The sequence below is a fragment of the Bemisia tabaci genome, chromosome 7 (genome assembly GCF_918797505.1).
Source record: "Bemisia tabaci chromosome 7, PGI_BMITA_v3".
In the NCBI taxonomy this organism is placed as follows: Eukaryota; Metazoa; Arthropoda; class Insecta; order Hemiptera; family Aleyrodidae; genus Bemisia; species Bemisia tabaci.
Window position 1 is genome coordinate 40,286,081 of NC_092799.1, and position 20,359 is coordinate 40,306,439.

Genomic DNA, 20,359 nt, shown 5'->3' on the forward strand with positions numbered 1-20,359 from the left:
CTTGAGAGTTTTTTTTTGAGCTTGGGAGTTGATTTCAGAGAAAACCAGCGGCACCATCGTGTTTCTCGTGAACTTTTACGTAAGAATCAATAGTCAAATCGCAAATTCCTCACACATGCAACATCTCCATTTACAATTTTTGATAAAAATTTCGTATTCGACTTCTTCCAAAGATACGTTCCACTGTGCGACGCGACGCCTCTAATTGCCTTTCTCCGAGAAATAACTCAAGGCTTAAACCCAAACGTCGATTTTAACCCCGCTAGTTAAAGGAGTTTTGGGAGCTAATTCACCATCATCTTACTTTTCCACCCGCGCACTCGAAACCGTTATAGCAAAAGCAATCTTTTTACCATTCATTCGGCCACAAATTTGAAACGCCCCCCGAAACTTCTTTAAGTTGAAATCCCCGGGAAACTCGTAAATACACGGATTCCAATGCGCGGAAATTTCAACAGAGGATTTTCTAAATCCTAACTTTTGACCTAAGTTTCAAACAAACTTTGATAAGATATTTTTATCGAGAATTACACTTTGTCTGTCAGTATGATTCTTCTCCCTCGATATTTTAAATACATTCTCTCCATCATTTTTGTATACACTGGTCATTAAGCCTAAAATTAAAATAACCCTATCAGAGCGCGACTCTGGTTAGCAACACTTCCTATAAATGTAGGTACTCTAAATTAGTATCTTCTTCCTTAAAGCTTACTACCAAATACGAACCTAAACTTTGATGTAAGTATTCGTGCTCGATGGATGCCCATGTTGCATATCTAAAAATTTTAAGGCGCAAGAAAGGGACATCTTTGAAATCCGCGATCCTTAGCCGCAACGACCAACGTGACGAAAAGTGCTTTGATGCAACTATTCGTGCTAGATGGATGCCCGTGTTGCATATCTAAATTGTTGAAGGCGTAGGATGGGGGCATCTTTGAAATTTGCGATCCTTAGCCGCAACGACAAACGCATCGAATAGCGCTTTGATGCAACTATTCGTGGTAGATGGACGCCCGTGTTGCGTATCCAAAAAGTTGAAGGCGTAAGAAAGGATCACCTTCGAAATTGGCGATGCGTCGCGGCGGCAGGAGAGGTGATATCAGGTTTGTTTAATTAGCGCAGAAGTGAAGGGCATCCGTCGGGCGACTCGGGCGTGTCAACAAGCCAATCAACGAGTCATAAATTATCGACCCGATCTCATCTTTTCGCAACCCCTCATCTCGTCGCGCGCCCCGCCGCGGCCGTCGCGTCATCCCCTCGGATTAGAATAATAAAAAAGGGCCAACGCTCCGGCCCGGGCGGGGACGCAAGGACGCGGTAATCAGACGCCGAGTCATCCTTCCGTACGCGAGTTTTTCCACTGTTGCCGAATTTCAAAATAACTTCAATAACTCAAGTGCAGAAATGCAAAACCTGGTAAGCGCCATAGAGATGTTGCCAAGGCGGTGCAATTTTTTCCCTCTTATTTTAGAGTCGAAGCCAAAAGCCTGAGAGTGATAATAAGTCGTGAAAATAATCGATTGGATTCCTCAGGGTCGACCGATGAAGAGTATACTTAAGATTGTTGAAAAATAAATGTAGAAACGCTACTTCAAAAGCATCATTATAATCACAGCTAGAAAATTAGAGGGAACGTGGAATCCACCATCTATTTTGTAAGATCAAAGATTCTTGTTTCTCAGTGCTGGTGTTTGAGACAAGAATCTATGTGTGAACAGTCCATGCAGTTTTCACAATTATGACATCATTCGGCTTTTTCCCAGATTCTCGATTGATTACATGTAATGCCAACAATGACGATGAAGGATAATCGAATTATAGCTCAGCAACGTGACAACGGTGTGGATTGTTAATTATTTCACTATTCATATTCAACCGGCGAAAAAAAACCAATATTTGCATGCTCCTTTTATGTAAAGAATAATTTCACTGCATGCGGGAGTAGATGCATTAATTTATTAAATTAATTTCGGCTAATTAATGCAGATTCACCGACCTCAGCATAGGTTGATTAACATCTGGTCTCTTCCTTTCCTCGTAACCTAAGCCCACCGGCTCAAGGATCAGTATTGATCTAATTAGTTATCATTCCTTGGAATCGCACCGGTGGAAAAACTCCAATCCCATCGAATCAAAAGCAACTTCAAAGACTCCTTAGGTTGCCATTTAGATCAAGCAAACCCACGGTATTGCATCTTTAATTGTGTTATTTCCCGCCCGCATGGCAACGCTGCCCGACCGCAGCCCGGCTCAATATGCGTATGATTAAGTGTAACAATATTTTCGTTGCTCGTCTCAATAATTCCGGAGCAATGATTCCATTCCAGAGCTCGGCGTCATTTTTTCTCCCCCCCCCCCCCCCCCCGCCAGGGCACACCCCCTCCCCCTTCGATCCGATCAGAGGGTGGAAACGGAAGGGAGACGCCTCGACCGGCCCCGGCAGGGTATGAAAGTTGAGTGGTTTGTTTTAACCACGCGGTCTCTTCTTCGCGTGCTCCCCCCGCCCCCTTCGCCGCCACACCCCCGCCGTTCCACCCCTTCATCCCCCTCGGAGGAAGTCCCGACGTCAGTCATCGTCAGGCTTTCCCCCGGTGGTGCCGCTCTAGGGGTTGAACTTTGGTCTCAGGTTAAACTGTTTGACTTGGAGTGTTTTTGCTGTGGTAACTTGACCGGAGTTACTTTAGGAATGGGATTCGAATATTAAAGAATGCGTTGCATACCGATCCCTTAATATTCCTTTGAGTAATGGAGTAATTGGGCAGTAATGATGTTGATGCAATAGCTTTAGAATTTTTATTTGGCCATTTTTCAAGAGTAGATACTTTTCCGATGGCATAGAAAATGAGACGGGAAATGAAAACTCGCTCCCATGAATAATTTTCAACCTCCTTTGTTCCCTTGATCAATTTATTAGCTGCAGAAGGAAAAAAAAGTCGCATTTATTTCTCGATGGTCAAAAATGAGCATAGTTAGCTAAAGGCACCTCATTGGGCGTATCTTAATCTTCCTAATTAGTTTGCTTCCAAAACCCGAAAGTTTGACCTGAAATCCTACCAATTCGATCGACATTACCGATTTTTAAAACATATTCTAAAATGTTGCCCCTCTTCCTCCATCCCACAGCTAACTCAACCCCCTCCATGCTTCAAATTTCCGCCTGAAAATTGCTTAATTTCTTATCTTTTTCAACATTATCAAGATCAGTTTTTCTTATGTTCGAGTAATAAAGTAAGCACCTGAGACTTACGAGCTGTAAACAACGAGACTTCTAGACATTACGAGTGTTATCCCTGCATTATTATACGTTGCTTCTTCCCTTGGTTTCCCGTCCGTTTTGGCCGATGAAGGAAACTTGCACGCGAAAAAGGGACCCTAGTCTCGAACTCGGAGCGCATCGAAGTTGGCGAGTAGTTTTCGGCGAGGGGGAGGCATTAATCACCGATTTTCAGCTGGAAATAATTGATTCTGACGTCATTAACACTGCCACCAATCTCGGCCGACTTCATCAATTACGGCAACCGGTAATCCCGCCGAGAAAACGAGGTGCCCTCCTTGCCTTTTTCCGGCCGCGCCCGCTTTTTCCCAATCGGCTCAAAAAACTCAACTTTTTCGTGTAAGATACGCGCGAGCTTCCGCGGCGCACACTGGACCTAGTCAATAGGAGAAGTGGGACGGAAACTTTGAAAGCTTATATTTTTCGAAAATATTAAACACAAACGTTTAAAAGTGGTTTCCTTGGTTTTGTCGTGCAATGTTCTCTCTGATACACCCCTTGAAATTGAATTTGTGACGGTATAAACATGAAAATTTGGAATTTTAGCTAAAAATTTCATGTTCGACTTCTTCCTCTAGCTCTTTTGACTGTGCGGCGCGGCGCTTTGACACGGTTGAAGTTTGTAAGTCGAAAAATTCCACATAATGGATTCAGATTGTACTCTTGTTTCGAATAAAACCCTTTGCTATTACTTTTACGATTTTCCTATCATGATAGTTAAGGTCTTTAGTCCTAGTCTTGAGTCTAAATTTATCATATTGCAAATATTCTCATTTCATGTGCAGGATTCAGAAGATGAATATAAACTTAATAATAAAAAATGAAAAAACTTAGTGAGGAAAAATGAGTGAACTTTTACGGTAATTGGAAATTTGCAACGTTATTCACGAGTACAATCACTCCCATCCATTCCATTGCATTGCCAATGTCGGCATTTTGAACTGTGTGGCGGTGTGCCTCAACATTAATGAGTATGAGTGACTTTGAATTGGTAATGAGCTAGTTCTATTTGCACGTAGCTCTTCATCTGACCGTGTGGCCTAATGGATAAGGCGTCGGACTTCGGATCCGAAGATTGCAGGTTCGAGTCCTGTCACGGTCGCGTTTATTTTAAGTGAACAATTCGAGCGCAAAAGCATCTATCAACGGAGTAAATACACACAAAGGTATCCCACCGGGGGAGTTATATGCTCTTTTTTATTTTGATTTTTTTTTTAGAAAATATTATACCTTCAATTTTCGCATTTATTTTTTTAGAAAATGCACTCTTGGAGACGCATGGCAGAGAAAAATTCCACTTTTCGTGCCGTAACATCCACGTATCGTCTCTCAAAGGAGTAAAATATGGCAGGATGCAACATTGCTCGTATTGCCATTTCCTGAGGAAAATGATATCCTTTAACCTATCGCGACGAGAGCCCGGTCGGTGACTTACATCTAACTGCAACTGGACAGGCAAATAAAATTCTCCCCTTTCGAAGAGGATAACATGATTTTCCACCCCGTTACCTTGATGGTTATTCCCAAAGTCGAGGTCATTCAAAACGAATGGAGCGTGTCGCTGAAGAGCCTTCCCGCGGGAAAAATTCACCATAACATGGCGAATCAATCGTGAATGATCGATTATCGATATGTCCCTATTCGAAGCTATGGTAAAGAATCGATTATTAAGGTGTCCGTTGCGAATACCCTGTCTATCGATCCTTTTCCATAGGTTTAAATGGCAATTCGATCGATTTATCGCTAAGCACGCCACGCCGCGCCACTGCAACATAAGCATGAGACGCCTCGTTGCTCCAACGTGTAAATCGATGTTTATCTCGACAGTCCTTTTCATGATTTTACACTCTAAAAATTCACCGGTTTTTTCTTTATTTTGAAAGAGACATAAACAAACCCGTAATTAACTACTCGTTTTAAAATGCTTGCTACATTATGACCTTCTTTTAAGTTAAGATTACATTGTACCTACGCGATATTTTTTTTCCCCCAGCAAAAATCTCGCTAACCGTTCAGAGGCCATTGATTTTGATGATAGTATGCCTTTTTTTTTAGTAGGAAGAGGACTTGTGTAATATTTAATACGTTTCTGGAAATGACATACATTATCGAGCGATTATTCCGGGAAAATCAGGGAAAGTCAAGGAGCCAGGAAAAACCGAAAAAAGTTAGAGAATGCAAGACCCAGAAATTATGGCAATCCTAATATTGACGAAGCCACAAAATTTGAGTGGTTTTCGGGGACATTGTGACCCATATCGTGATACCCACTGCGATAGCCGCTTTATCCACCGACGAGTATACCAGCTTACAGTATTTCAGTCGGCGAATTCTTTACAATCCGGAGCCCGGATATTAAAAGCAGGGCCAAGAAAGCGGCGACTACGCGAGAGGGCCAAGATAGCTTCCCACTGCCGCACACAGGGCCTAGTCAATAGTAGAAGTCCAACGAAATCTGGCAACTTTGAAGGTCATTTAATCAAAAATATGAAGCAAGAAAGTTTGAAAGCGGATTTATTAGATTTTTTTTATACAATTTCCTCTCAGAATTACCCCTTGAAATTGAATGTGTGACGACATAATCATCACAATTTGAAATTTCAGCTAAAAATTTAATGTCCGACTTCTCCTAATAGTTTCTTCCACTGTGCGCCGCGCCGCGACGAGGGACCAGCATCCAGGCTCCAGCGACGGGACGCGCATCCATCCCGGAAATCCTGCAGGAAACCCGCTTTTTACTCGATATATTTGATCGGAGACGAGGGGGCTCCGGCCGCCGATAAGCCTTGAGGGGAGGGGGAGGGGTATCGGGCTGAAAATCTCTTTGAACCACAGGCTAGGCATTGAAATGGCTTTGATTTATTTGGCGGGTTTTTTTAAGCGTAGTCGCAGCCTTCTGAGGTCTTTCTTTGTAGGTTTGGATGTATTTACTGATAAGCTCTCTTGAGTGTGCCGAAAGTATGATCGAATCTTAGAAAGATGACACTAACGCCATTGAATTATGCGCGTTGGCCCTATTCAATTTTCGATTGAATCCGTTGCCCTTTTAATTTTAAGGAGCTGTTCAAGTTTACTTAACGCACTTAGGGAGGGAGGGAGGGGGGGTTAGGCAGTGTCACAGTGCGTTACAAGGAGGAGGGGGTCAAGCCCGGCGTTGCAAAACAAATTCGAACCGGGGATAAAAACTTAGAAGAAAACGTGCGAAAAATTGAAAATCCCGGCTTTCCCGAATGAATCTTTTCAATCATTTTTTTTTTTTATTTCGATATATTATTTTTGCGATGGTTAACTCATTCAAAATTGTCCAAGTGCATTTTTCCGGTAAAATTATGAATGTAACGAATCGAATCGTGTATTTTCACACCTTCGTTGATCTCTTCCCGAAATATCTCTAAAAGAAAACCCCGAATTTTACACCCCACCTTAATTCGCCCCAAAGAATGTCTGGCTATATGGCTACGCTATATAATGATTTAATCCTGTTTTCTCTACGGGAGATCCGTTAGATTGCGGTATCGACTGGAAACGAATCATATCTACAGTTCTATAACATGCTGGTATGTCTACGACTCGAGCTAATATCTGAATCGCTGAAAATGGGAGTGAAAAATTCAGCTCGCCTCGAACCGATGGATGCAATTTGAGCGGCTCACCCTGGAAAAAAAGAACACATTGGATCTAGAGTCCAGACTCTTAAAAACATCGACAAGAAAAAATACTCTTGATTCAATCAGATTTAAGCTTAAATCAAGAACCAAGCCTCTTAATTTGAGCGGATTTCCTTTTGATTTAAGCTTTAATCTGATTGAATCAAGAGTCCTTTTCTTGTCAATGTTTTCAAGAGTCTGGACTCTAGATCCAATGTGTTTTTTTTTTTTTTTTCCAGTGCAGGAGTTGATTAGTGCGATGCTCGAATTGCGAGTGACATCAATAATTATTCTTAATAATTTATCGGAAAATTAGAGAGGTCCAAAAACTCCTTATTTAAACGAAAAGGAGTCATGAAATTTGCCTTCGGACTGACTCCGCTGAATTTTGTCTACTCAGTGAGAGCCAATTGAAACCCCTACGCTGAGGGAACGGGAGTATGTATGTAAGAACGCAAGTCGGGATCGTGGCATGTTCGCGGCTCCGAGGCCGCATTTTTCTCCCACATATTTTTGTGGAGCCATGCGTTTAATGTTTATTTACTCGGAAGGAACTGCCGACTTCGCGGGATCTCGACATACTCGTAAATTCCATCTCTATAAGCTGCTACCGTCCAGCTGCATTCTGCACTCTCCAATTTTTACAAGCGTTTTTCTCTTGTTTGTTCTAGGTACGTAAAGAACATTTCTGTTACGCTGTCCTCTTCCACCGCTTCGTAAGTAACTTTTCCTTTCCTTTTTATAATCTTCCTCCACCCCCGCGGTTTGCCGTTGCAACTTTATTATCCAAGATCCGCGTTCATAGTCTACTTACAGTCTTTTCCCGAACAGTTCAATTCCCCTGATAGAGGTCCAATGGTTGCAATTGTCTCTGGGTTGCAATGAGACCAAAAGAGGGGGAAAAAGCTTCAAGCACAAGGAAACTTTGGATGAAAGTGAAGCAATAGTGTAATCAACAAACCTCTGGTATGTATCCTTAAACGAGTTGCAATGATGAGCCCTTGGAATGCGAAAGCACAAAGCTTTTCTTTGGAGGGGGGGGGGGATGAATTTAGAGCCGTATAACGTGATGAAACCCTAAAATTCATTTTCCTGTGTTCACTTTCGCATCTTCCAGTGCAACTCCATTTAAACAATCTTGAAAGGATCTGTATTTTTGGTTACTTATGTCGTCAATTTTCATATCCTTCAAAATCGTACTTATTCTTACACTGTTATAAAATCCTCCATTATTCTCTTCGAGAGCTGTTAAATAGACCGCGTTCAAAAGAGAGGAACCAAGCCACATCAGCTATCGCCATTTTTAACAGGGCAATTCAATTTGTTTCCCTCGAAGAATGTCCGTTAACGATACCGAGGAGAACGATGTAGAATAATTACCTAATAAGAAAATTGAGGATCTTCACTGTATACCTTTGAAAATTTTGAGGAATTTTCTTCGTACTGTGCAGAAAATTCACTGAAATTTGCACAAAAATCCGCACAGCCGTTTTCATGTTAAAAAATGAAATACCTACATTGGAAAAAAAACACATTGGATCTAGAGTCCAGACTCTTAAAAACATCGACAAAATAAAGTACTCTTGATTCAATCAGAATCTAGCCTCTTAATTTAAGCGGATTTCGTTTTGATTCAAGCAGAAATCCGATTGAATCAAGAGTATTTTTTCTTGTCAATGTTTTCGAGAGTCTGGACTCTAGATCCAATGTGTTTTTTTTTTTTTTTTTTTTTTTTTTTTTTTCTTTTTTTTTTTCCAGTGCAATTAAGTTCGGAAATAGTTAATGTGGCTTGGTTCCTTCCTGCCTAACACTGTCTAAATAAGGGTTTCTTCAGCTTATTGGCTTCCCAATCCACTCTTCACCGGACGTTGCCAGGCGTCCGGATGGCCAAAAATGTGAATTTTAAGGTTAGATCTGTCAACCCTACCTCCCCGTGGGTTAAGAACCCCTGCCGGTCTCAGGGTCGAGGGCGAAGGACGCGGCTGTGGGTGGTGGGGGGAGGGGGTTGAAGCGGGGGCTCCGTATGCAAATTTGCGTTTCCGAGACTGCGGGGCGCGATGCGAAATCCGGAAGATCGATGGAGCACACCGCGAGATAAGATCGGCCGAAAGTCGGCCCGATCCTTCGCCAGCGGAGGGTGCGGGGTGCGGGCTTGTATTGAAGGGATCGAAGGGATGACCCGGCGAAAGGGCCACGACGCTGGGGGCGCGGCGTTGCCGGTCGCCCGCTCCCGGAAGTGCGCCCTCCAGAACCGGGGCTCCATCCCTCACACGGATATCAAATATCGATGAGTGTTGATTAAGACTCGGTGAAAGCGTCGAAAGAGGTTGTGCATGGCGGATCCAGAAAATTGGCAACATTGTCTTTTCTCCATTTAAACCTGAAGAAATGTATCGATTCTGGGAGGTGCCAGGTGCTCCAACAAGAATCGATTATTTTCATATGTTTAAATGGAGGAAATCCGGTGTTGCCAAATTGCTGGATCCGCCTCTGGGTCGAATCCAACCCGATACAATCGATTGTGCCAAATCGGACCATGACAATCGCATAACCTCTTTACATGTTTCCAATGAGTATTGCTGGATACGTGCCAAGTATTATATATCCGTTGTGACGTATGACTAACAGTAAGAGCAATCATGGACTATGATGGTCTTAAAATGACGTCACTTCTGTGGGGAATTACTGACAGTCATTTAAAGCTTCATTCGCGCATTCAATATGCTCGTCCGCATTTCAAAGTCTCTCAAAATTAAAAACAGAAATGACGTCAAATCAGTACATTTCCGTCAATATTTACAGGGGGCCAACGAAAGTAGAAATTTAAAATCCGGGCGACTCGTGGTTTATGAGTCTTATCATCGACGTGCTTTCTCGCGACGTTTGGACTACATTTTGCATTTAGGAACCGAGGTTTTTTTCGCTAATTTTAGAAACAACATATTGGAATACGCACAACAATGAGGATCCATCACTTATGAGATATATTTCCTATTCACTATCAACATCAATGGCATCAGTTTCCTTTGCAAATGAGTGGTTTTATGGATAAACTAAAAATAGTCCAGTTGTACCTCCATATTCCCTCTGCAAGGAGATGCCTTTTTGGAAGAGCCGCAATTTGTGGTCCTTCATCAGACAATGTAGTCCAGAAGTGTCATTAGTTTTTCTCTGCAGATATGTGCTTTTATCCGAGCTTTCTATCGCAAAATGAAGTCCATTTGGCAGGGACGGAAAACGGCGGGGACATCGGAGCCGTTGGGGTGGTCAGGTACCCCTTGCCGTGCCCCATCCCAGCGTACCCCACCGTGAGCGATGGACGGAGTGAGAGCGAGTGTTGCTGAGATAACGGCCCTTTCATCACGTCCAATTTTCGCCGGCGTCTTTTGATGCCGAGAAATTCTACCCCCTTCCTCCCCCCTCCCCTACCCGCCCCGGGATCTCACGCCCGTGCACTCGTAACCTCCGGCAAAACCTTAATGAAATTGATTAGTAAAGGCAGGGGGCTCCAAACGCGACCCGGTTTCATATCGTCGCTTCCATCGACGAATCCAGCTAATTGACAACACTGTTTTTCTCCATTTAAACCTATGGAAATATATCGATTCTTGAAGGGGCCAGGTACTCCGACAAGAATCGATTATTTAACACCTGTTTAAATGGAGGATTGCCAGTGTTGTCAAATTGCTGGGTCCGCCTCTGGTCGCTTCACTGGCGTAAGGGCGTATCTGTGCATGAAGTTTTATGCTTCCGTGCTAAGGAAGAACGCCGTATTAACTTTCAGACGTTGCCAAATTTCCTTCAATGGAATACGATTTTTCAGGGGGATCTAACTCGAGTTTCTTATAAATGAGCCAAAAATAAAAGCAAAATTTAATCCTTTTAAACGCGAATATTTTAGCAGATTCGATCGTTTCGACGTAGTCCTTTCCTTTAACGGATTGGAATTCTGGCTATCTTTGCACTTTCCTTGTACCTTTTGTAATATGAACGTTCTTACTTCAGAATGAAATGTATCATCTTACGAACCCGCAAATTTTCTGTAATGCATTCCAAACCACGAGTGTACAACTGAAATTCCACTACTAGAATTAGTGCTAAAAATAATTTTGGATTCACTCCGTGTGCTTCCTCGCGGAATTCGTGGCTGCACGGTCGTGGATTTGCCTTGAAAGTTCTTTCGCCCCACAAATAATATCTTCCCGTAAATTTTGCAGTAAAGTAACTCATGGCACTGCAAAAAGGATTCGCTGCTTCCGGGAAGCCGCGGCTACAGCTACAAGTTTGCCGTCTGAGAATGGGAGTTTTTCCGGTTGAAAACATCCCAAGTCGCGAATCGCGCCACCTGAAAGGGTTCCACCTCGTAAAGTTCCAACCGTGCCACGTGCCCTAGCTCATCCTCGTTGTTAGCAAATTGTGCGATATTCTACAAATATTCCGAGCTCACATTGAGATGAAAGCGTCTAAAACTGAAGTTTAATTATTATTTTTTTTTTAATTTAATGGGACTGTTCTTGGGGAAAGGACCTAAGTCTACGGAGGCAAACATTTATTTAGAAAAATTGTTTATTCTTCTTATTTTTCTTCTTCTTCTTCCTCTTCTTCTTCCTCTTATTCTTTCTTCTTCCTCTTTTTATTTTTCTTCTTCTTCTTCGTCTTCTTCTTTCCTCTTTTTCTTCTTCTTATTTTATCTTCCTCCTCTTATTCTTCTTCTTCCTATTCTTCTTCTTCTTCTTCCTATTCTTTTTGTCTTATTCCTCTTCTTCTGCTTCTTCATCATTCTCTTCCTTTTCTTTTCATTCTATTTTGGAAAGACTTGAACAAATCAGGAATGAATTCCCTAAATTCTGCAGGCACTCTGCATCATTCACTGGAAAAAAAGCACATTGGATCTAGAGTGCTGACTCTTGAAAACATTGACACGAAAAAATACTCTCGATTCAATCAGATTTAAGCTTAAATCAAAAGGAAATCTGCTCAAATTAAGAGGGTTGGTTCTTGATTTAAGCTTAAATGTGATTGAATCAAGAGTATTTTTTCTTGTCGATGTTTTTAAGAGTCTGGACTCTAGATCCAATGTGTTTTTTTTCCAGTGTTCATTTTTTCCCACGCATTATGGATGCATGATGCTTATTGAATGTTTATTTTTTATTTGGACGTAAAAAACCAAAATCAACCCAACTGCAACGGACGTCGCCTAATTTCCTCTGATGTGTTACCCATTTCAACAGCAAACCGAGCAGCATTCTGACTTGAGCTTTTGCGAGCAGTATAACAATATTATAATCCAGAGAAGCCTCACAGGACGTGAAATGCAGTTTCGCTGATTTTGGTTCAATCTTGACCAACAATGAGTGCCTCGTGCCTCTAGGTTTCGATCCTTCGAAAATTTCGCAACCGCGTCCGGCGAAGTGCGAAAACGGCGCTAGATTCGGCTGGCGAACGATTTACAACGCCACTTCTCATTCAGCGCACCTTTGCACCCTCGCCTTTGCCGGCTACCCACTTCCTCGCCGAGCCACCCGCGCTCCCACCCGCAGCCCCAGACACCAAAGTGGTGACAAATTAGACGAAAGTTCACAGTGTGTTCTCCCACTCTCCCATCCATTCTTAGAGTCCACCTCTGGATGATTTTCTTGTGGAATTGTACAGTGGCGTGACGTCCTTTGAGATCAGTCTCAGGGTTAAATTTCACAAAGTTATCGATTCAGTAACTGATATTTCGATATTTTCAAACACTGTTACTCATTGCATGTTACTCACTGCATGTTACTTACTGCATTTTCCTCAGAAATAGTTGGGTAGGTGTAGTGCTAATGCCTCTGAAGTAGTTGAGTTCTTAAGTCTCGAAAGCCGTTTTAATATTTTTACCCTCCTGTGACGGAGATCCTGAAATTGATTAAACGTTGACAATGAGACTGCAGTCGGGCAGTCCATCCCTTGTGTTTAGGATGCGGCACACGGCGGCACATCGCATTCACGGCAAGGAAAGTCTACTCGCCTTCACCGCTTCGGTATGCAACACGGAGAGCCATCAAGTATGTGTGGTCGCATCCATGAAATGGAATTCAGCTTTTGCAACCCCTCAATTAGTAGGGGAAAGTCTACTCCGGAGTCCCTTATTGTGAATTAAGATGAGAAGACAATTAGAATTCATTTCTGATGGGTTCATGTATTTTATAGGATCCCCTCAGAGATGAGACGCAGAAAAGGAACGATGAGAAATTTTTACATTGCCGAAGATGGAATTCGTCTGTATCCAATCAACTGAACCATTCGTAAGAGTTTTTGGAAAGATAGATAATATAGTTTGACTAAGAAGTGAGAATTCTCCCAATAAAATTTTCCGCTCAAGCGTTCACGGGTCCGTTTTCTCAAAACCTCACGTATTCTCACACGGTAGCATAGTCTTTCATGAAAGATACGCCTTATCAGAGCTCAATAACTTCTACTTCATTTGAAAATTTTCGACAGATCACCGAAGATTCTCGGCAGATTAGTTCGGCGAATTGCGGAACCCGACGTCAAAATCGAGGCATTTGCACGTGTATTCCGTCGCGGGAAGTTCTCGACGTCACCCTGTAGTTGCCAGGCCGTTGCGCCGGGAGCGTTCTCCCGTCCTCGCGCCCGTATGCGCCCGTTTTGGAAGCCTCTCATTTGGCGCAAACCGCTAACTTCTTTGAGGAGCGGGTGTTAAAATTGCCACCTCGCTTTGCGGTCCCCCGACTCCCATCGCGGGAGGCGTCATCAGTTCGAGACTTTTGTTTCGGCTCCTCCGCGCCCCAGAAGAAAACTTGATGTTCGTCATAATGAGCAGTGCTGCCTGCCTCTCTCCGCCAGAATTTCCGTCTGTCAGGGCTCCGTCCCTGCCCCCGCCGCAGAGCTCTAATTTAAAATTAAACCGTCTTTTCAAAGGTGCCTCAGTCAGTCAGCCCATCCGACGCTGATAAGATGGTGTAGTATCGTATGCGTTTTGGAGATGTTGCCAATTTTAAAGCGTGTAATACTCACAGAGAAAAAAATCTGTCACGTCAGTGTTCGAAACTCTTTTTTGAGTTTTAGGAGCCATGTGGCGCATCAAGCCCGATTTTTAGGCGCCATTGAAGATTTTTTAGGGGCCAAATTGACTTTTTGCTTATATATTACGGCGCATTTAGTGAAAAGTTAGACGCAAGATGTTTTCGTAACAGAACTAGTAAGTAGCTGTGATTTGGGGAGTGCAGTGCACTGAGGTTCGTAAAAATTGACTTTTATGATATACGAAGTTGGATGAACCTCTTAAAAACCAAAAAAGGCAGAAGATAGCAGCTCAAAAATCCGACTCAATCCGGGAGTTGCCATCGGAAAGGAAGATGGGAACAAAATCGCCCGTAACTCCCACCGCCATCGGCGTAAATTTCATCGCGCTTAATTGAAAATATCAGGCCCGGTTTTTATCGCCCATTTTTATTCGATCGAGCAGTTGAATTTTGGTAGTCATCGGCGCTGAGGACCATTTTTGATCCGTTTACAACAGTAAAGATCACAAACACAGCTCCTCACTCCTCGATCAATCACGCCCAACCCTCGACACCTTATATTCGATACCATTTTTTTCCCATCATCGTAACATCTTGACCGGTGGTCCAGGGGCTATAAAGTTGGAGAAGCTTGTACCGAGAAAAAAAGTCCTATGGACATTCCAACGTTGCCAAAATTCTTCAGACGAAATGTGTATTTCAGAGCAAAGTCATGAATATTTTTCTCTGGAGTTTTCAGATACCTTAAATTAAATCGGGGGTAAAATTCTGGAAGGAAAATCAAAGAAGTAAATACATGGCTTTGCGAGAAAATTGGATTTTTATCAGAATAAATTAGGCAACGTCTGGGACCTCATATGGTGTTTATCCTTACGGCAGCGCAGTGCGACCGCTTCGAGCGTAGACCGATTTTTTTAGACGGGAGTTACAATGAGCTGGAAGCGACAAAAGTGTCTTGGAGTCCGGTTAGTATTTCACGATTCGTTTCTCCCTCTCTTCACGAAACACCGGAATTAAATTTTAGTGGCGCTCCAATCACACCATAAATATAAATGATCTATTTTACGGACTTTTATTATTTTCGGTGAAATGCAGCGTCGATTTTGCGGAGTGGCTTTATTGACGGGTGCCCGCTTATGGTTGTCGTTACTTCCGTCCGTCCGATTTCGATCCCATCAAAAACTATGTTTTCCGATTTTGTTAAAATAAGTGGACACTATTCTGACTGTAACCTGATGGATCCGGGACAAAAACGAGTTTTTTATGCCGCGATCGTGGAGGCCTAAGCATTAGGGTTTTTTATTGTTATTAAATAGATGGACGCAATTATTATTTTTTTGTGCCGAATAGATTGAGTGCGCGTTTTAATGGCGATATAAAATGAAAATCGATACGGGAACGGCGATCTTCGTTTTATTGACATTTAAATCCGATTTTTTAACTGAATATCACCACCATGCTCGTACATTATGCTCCGCGTATTTACTAATACCAGGATTTGAGAATTCAAAATTAAAGGTATTCATAATCATCTTCTTTCGCTTCTATCTCTTATTCTTCTTCCTCTTTTGCACAAAAAACAAAAAAAAAAACAAAAAAAAAAAAACAGAATTAGGCTTTTCGAGGGATCACTGGCTGCGTGGAAAGAACGAATAAGAGCTACGCAAAAGCTATGCTTTGAGCGTTAAGCTCAAAATGTTTGCCACTGGCAATAACACGGCTTCGTTCTCGGATGGTAGGTGATTCTCTTGTTGAGCAGTTTGCTTCGGGGTCATTTTTACAAAACGAGTATCGTTCTCTCACTTGCTAAACTACACGCTTGCTAAACGAAAATCATGACGATTCACCGAGAACCGTTACTGCGGGTCTTCGAAAAATTTTGCCTTTGAAAAAAAAAGAAAAATCGCTAGTATTTTTGGACATTTATTATCTTAATGCCTTTTAGGTTACAGGAGATCAAGAGTAAATTGATTAAATTCGAGGCAACAAATCTCTTCTCTGTGTCTTACATTTGGGCAAGGGAGAAGAAGGGGGGGGGGGGGGGGGGAGAGGCTCATCTAAAAATTTGTCCGCCTTGATCGTTTCTGCCCAAGCGAGGTGAGTTATGACCAGTCTCAATCTCAGTACCATCCGCGCGAAAAAGAAAAGAAAAAAAAGGAAAAGAAAAAACTCGGAAAGCAGAACAAAGCTTAATCACGCGAGCGCGAAACCGCTGGCTGGAGGGCAGCAAGCGCGAAATTATCTATTTGATCTAGAATAAAAATTGGTTAATTTGAAGCGGGGCCGGGATCGGAATGCCGCTGCGTCGATTGACTGCTGCCTGTCATCTCAATTAAGACGTGCGAAAAGAGCCTGACCGAAAACAAATTCCCGGGCGGAATTATTCAAATTGTGATAGAATTCAAATTCGTCTGATAGCGCGCTCACTAAACGGATGAGTCGGGCTCCGGCGATGTCGGTTCGGTGGGCTGGGCCGAAGAAAAAATTGTCGGGCGACTACGGACGAGTGTGTTCATCTACACGGAGAAAAAAACTTCGGTTTTTAAATGGGAAACCAAAGATGTCGGTCAAAGGAACCGCACTTTAGTTAAGTACCAAAGTTCTTGGTATATAAGCAACTCGTGTTACTGACGCCGACCCCGTATCCCACTTATTAGGGAGGTCTGCGGGATGATTGTTGAAATTGATAGAAAAAGCCATAGACAAAGAGGACAAAAGGGATATGAGGGGATCCTATTGGTGGAAGCGGGTAGATAATAGACTAACTGTAACCCACGAGAGACCCTATAGTTGGTCCATCATTTTCCCCCTTAGTGTATAGGAGCCAACCATTTCAACCAATAGGAGCGCTCCATACTCCCCATGTCTTCTTTATTTATTACTTTGTCTATCAATTTCAACAATCAGCCCGCCGTTATTCTGCTTTAAGATGCGTGGCGAGGAGGAAATTAAGGTTTAGCGTTATGAAAAGATCCAACTTTAAAAAAAGTGTGTAATTTTTGGGGGAGGGGCGGTTTAGGAATATGTTTTCTTAGAGAGAGGAAATGGATCTATTCAGAGTTACGTGATACTTATGAAGAGGATTCAGTGTGTCTCAAAATATCTGATATTGGAATATTTTGAGGAATGAGATATCTTTTTACATCAAAATTTCTGAAACGTATATCTTTGCATAGAGAGCAGCTCAACAATCTCAAAACAAAGAAGGCAACACTGGTAGTATTCACTGACGTATCATTATTCGAGTAAGTTTCGCATTTTTGACAAGGTTGAAGAATTTTGTCAAATAGGAACAAAATCCGATTGCTGGGATTTAGAAAAACACGTCCGAGTTTTAATGACATACGCTACCGAGAGCCAATATCGATTAAATAGGCGACGTCCCGTCCTAGGATTATCATGCAAACTAACCACGCATTCCACGGATAAAAACACAGAGATGGGTGACGGAGGATGGAATCGGTAATATTTTTGACGGCTTCATTATGGATGTTAGGTATGCGCTGGATAGATCTATTTGGTGAGAGAAAATCCTTACAACTATTTTCCTATCTCTTGAGGCAGGACAACTTCGTACTTAATTCGCACGATTAAAACTGAAAAAAATCTCGGTGCCAGAGAAAAACAACCTAAATACAGATTGGCCAAATTCTAGTGTTAGACGAACGATCACTGCTCAATGACGGTTTTCGAATTATACGAGTACATTGGCAGCAGGACAGTTGTTTCGAGAATTTTGAAAGGTATTCTATCCTTCGTCCTAGATTAGTATATAGGGATCTTGAGGGTAGCCTCTGTTTGAGGAGAGATTTGAAGGAGTGGCAGCTGAGAATCTCCTCCCCCCCCCCCCCCCCGGCCACCAATTACTTAACTTTGTACATCTTAAATTTTTTCTTTTCCGGTGTAAATAGGAGAAAATTAAGGCCAACAGTTTAAACATGTATTTGCAAATGCTTGATTTAAGGGCACTATAATGTTATTCAGTCTTTGACGCATTCCCGAAAGTTCTTGATTTTTCTCGCCAAAACTGTTACGAGCTCTGGACCCTAGTCTATATTTTTGCAGTATTCCCTCTCACGATACGTTACTCGGGACGCAACACAGATCTCAGAAACTGGTTTTCGATAAATAATAAATAAACGGGCCGGACTCGGCGATAGCCCCGGCCGTTGGACCCGTGTTCGGTTTCGAATTTCGGGCGACAATAATTGGGTGTTGGGCGCAAATCTGGTACGAACCCGGGCGACAGGCCATAATTGCTTCTTTCCCTAGCATCCATTCCTTCTTCTTTTCGCTCGAAAATGTTTGAACAGCGGTCCAGGTCCGATTCTGCCGTGCTAAGGAAAAACGCCGTGTGAACCTTCAGACGTTGCCAAATTTTCTTCCATAAAACGCGAATTTCTCGGTAAATTTGTGAATATTTTCCTCCCAATTCTTCAGATCATTTATTTCACAATTTTACCTAAAGATTCTGAAAATTTAAAGAGAAAATATTCATAACTTTCCTCAAAAATGAACATTTTATCGAAGGAAATTTGGCAACCCTGAAATGCTCATACGGCGTTTTTCCTTAGCGCGGCAGGATTGTCGACGAATACGAGGAAAGTCATTAGTCAAGACGTCAACGATCGCAGATCCTAATCTGACCGATACACCGCGAGTACTCGTTGTCCGGTGCGCGGCTCCCGGTGGGGGGTAGCGATAGGGGGCGAGGGGGGGGGGTGTATTTTATCGCGGGGCAATTTTCGGCCTCGGCGGGTTCGAGTGAATTTGAATGGGCCCAGTTAACGCGCGGCGTAATCGCGTTTTTGCATTTGAATCTGAGCCCAAATTGACCCGCGCTCGTAGCTCGCGCGAACGGATGATCTAATGCGGATGATGCCACGTGGTGGCTAAGATCGAAATATGAGCTGCGGCGTAAAAGATTAGGATTTCTAGTGGACTTTTATATTACAAGTTGGGAAATTCAAAAAGGTTCACTGCAGCAATTGTTCACTAGATTTTCTATAGCTCAGCCTGGCATATGTCTGCTGAGCTAAAGGTTCAGTTACACGATCAAATTGAGCCATCAAACTGAAGCTCTGATTGGTGGAAAAAAACCTGAGGTGAGGATACGACCAATGAGAGGCCCAATTTAATGGCTCAATTTGATCCTGTAACTGGACCTCAAGGAGAAATGTAGCTTCTGCCTTTGTAAAAAACGGAGTGAAACAAAAAGAATGATTAAATTAAAATACTTTTTTCGTTTTGAATTTTTCTCATCTGATGAATGGTCGACTTTCTAAGAAAAAAACGTGAGCTTGAAAAAATGATTGTTCAAAGTTTCCGCAAATCTTCCTTGGCTTTAACCAACGAGCGAACGAACGAAACGAACGAACGAACGGAACGATGCAGAATTCATAATAACGGCTTGATACAACTATTCCAGCTCGACGGTCGTCCGTATTGCATATGCTAAAAATTGAAGGCGTTTTTCATTACAGCAACTGGATGCGCACATCCCTGTTCAACTAGTGTTGCATGTCGCTTTTCGTTCGCTTTTCCACCCATGTTCTTGCACGCTGATTGCATGCAGATTTATGTAATACATGTTGAGGTAATTTTACAATTTTGATTTGAAGTAATTTGCTGATGACAATCATGCAATGAAGCTTTTCTTTCATCCTTTGAAAAATGTCTCACTCGAATTTTTCCATCCCCAATTTCATTCCAGCAATTTTCCCTCGACCTCTTCAAAATCCCAATCAAGTAAATTGAATTTTTTCGTGTAAGCTGGCAAAGCTACGATCGCAGCTAATTTCCCGGCAGATAAAATTGAATATTCGACTTGAACCGTCCGCGAGTGACCGGTCTCATTACCGGCCCGCCCGGCCGTGCCAAAAATCGTCCGGTTTCCCGTCCACGCCTACCCTCCCCCCCCCCCCTTGAACTCATTATTCTGGGGGCCGGTGGAGGGGGGGGGAGGTGAAATCCAACTCCACGTCGATGTCGTTGAATGTTCGTCCGCGGTGATTCTTATCTTCTCGTTATGATTGGATGTACGCTCATGGCTTCTGCAGCTCAATGTCTGCTTTTTCGACATCGGTCGATTCAAATAGATCGTATTCGATAGCGGTTTGATGTATCGCTTCGTTCAAAACAATAGAACATAACCTCAAACAAAAATTTTAGAATTTAATATGGAAAAGCTGAAAATGAGAAAATTCCGAACAATGACACTTTTCGCTGCCATTTGATACTCGAAAGAATAAAAATTCGAGCACCAATGACCCGTTACATTAGGTTTCTAAATTGACTTTTGAGGGTGTGTTTACACATCGAACCAATCGATATCGATATAATCTCAACTGTTTGATGTATCGAATACGATCTATTGCATCCTGAGCTGTCGTCGCAGGCGCAGTCCAAACGGCTAATGA

The 20,359-nt window shown here is 42.6% G+C and overlaps 1 protein-coding gene and 1 non-coding gene across 2 annotated transcripts in view; both read left to right on the forward strand.

The window, feature by feature from the left end:
• Positions 1–20,359, forward strand: part of LOC109032981 (irregular chiasm C-roughest protein) — a 511,490-nt gene that overhangs the window by 44,967 nt on the left and 446,164 nt on the right. The window lies entirely within an intron of this gene.
• Positions 4,304–4,376, forward strand: TRNAR-UCG (transfer RNA arginine (anticodon UCG)). The gene has a single exon. It is a non-coding gene; the product is annotated as a tRNA-Arg (tRNA).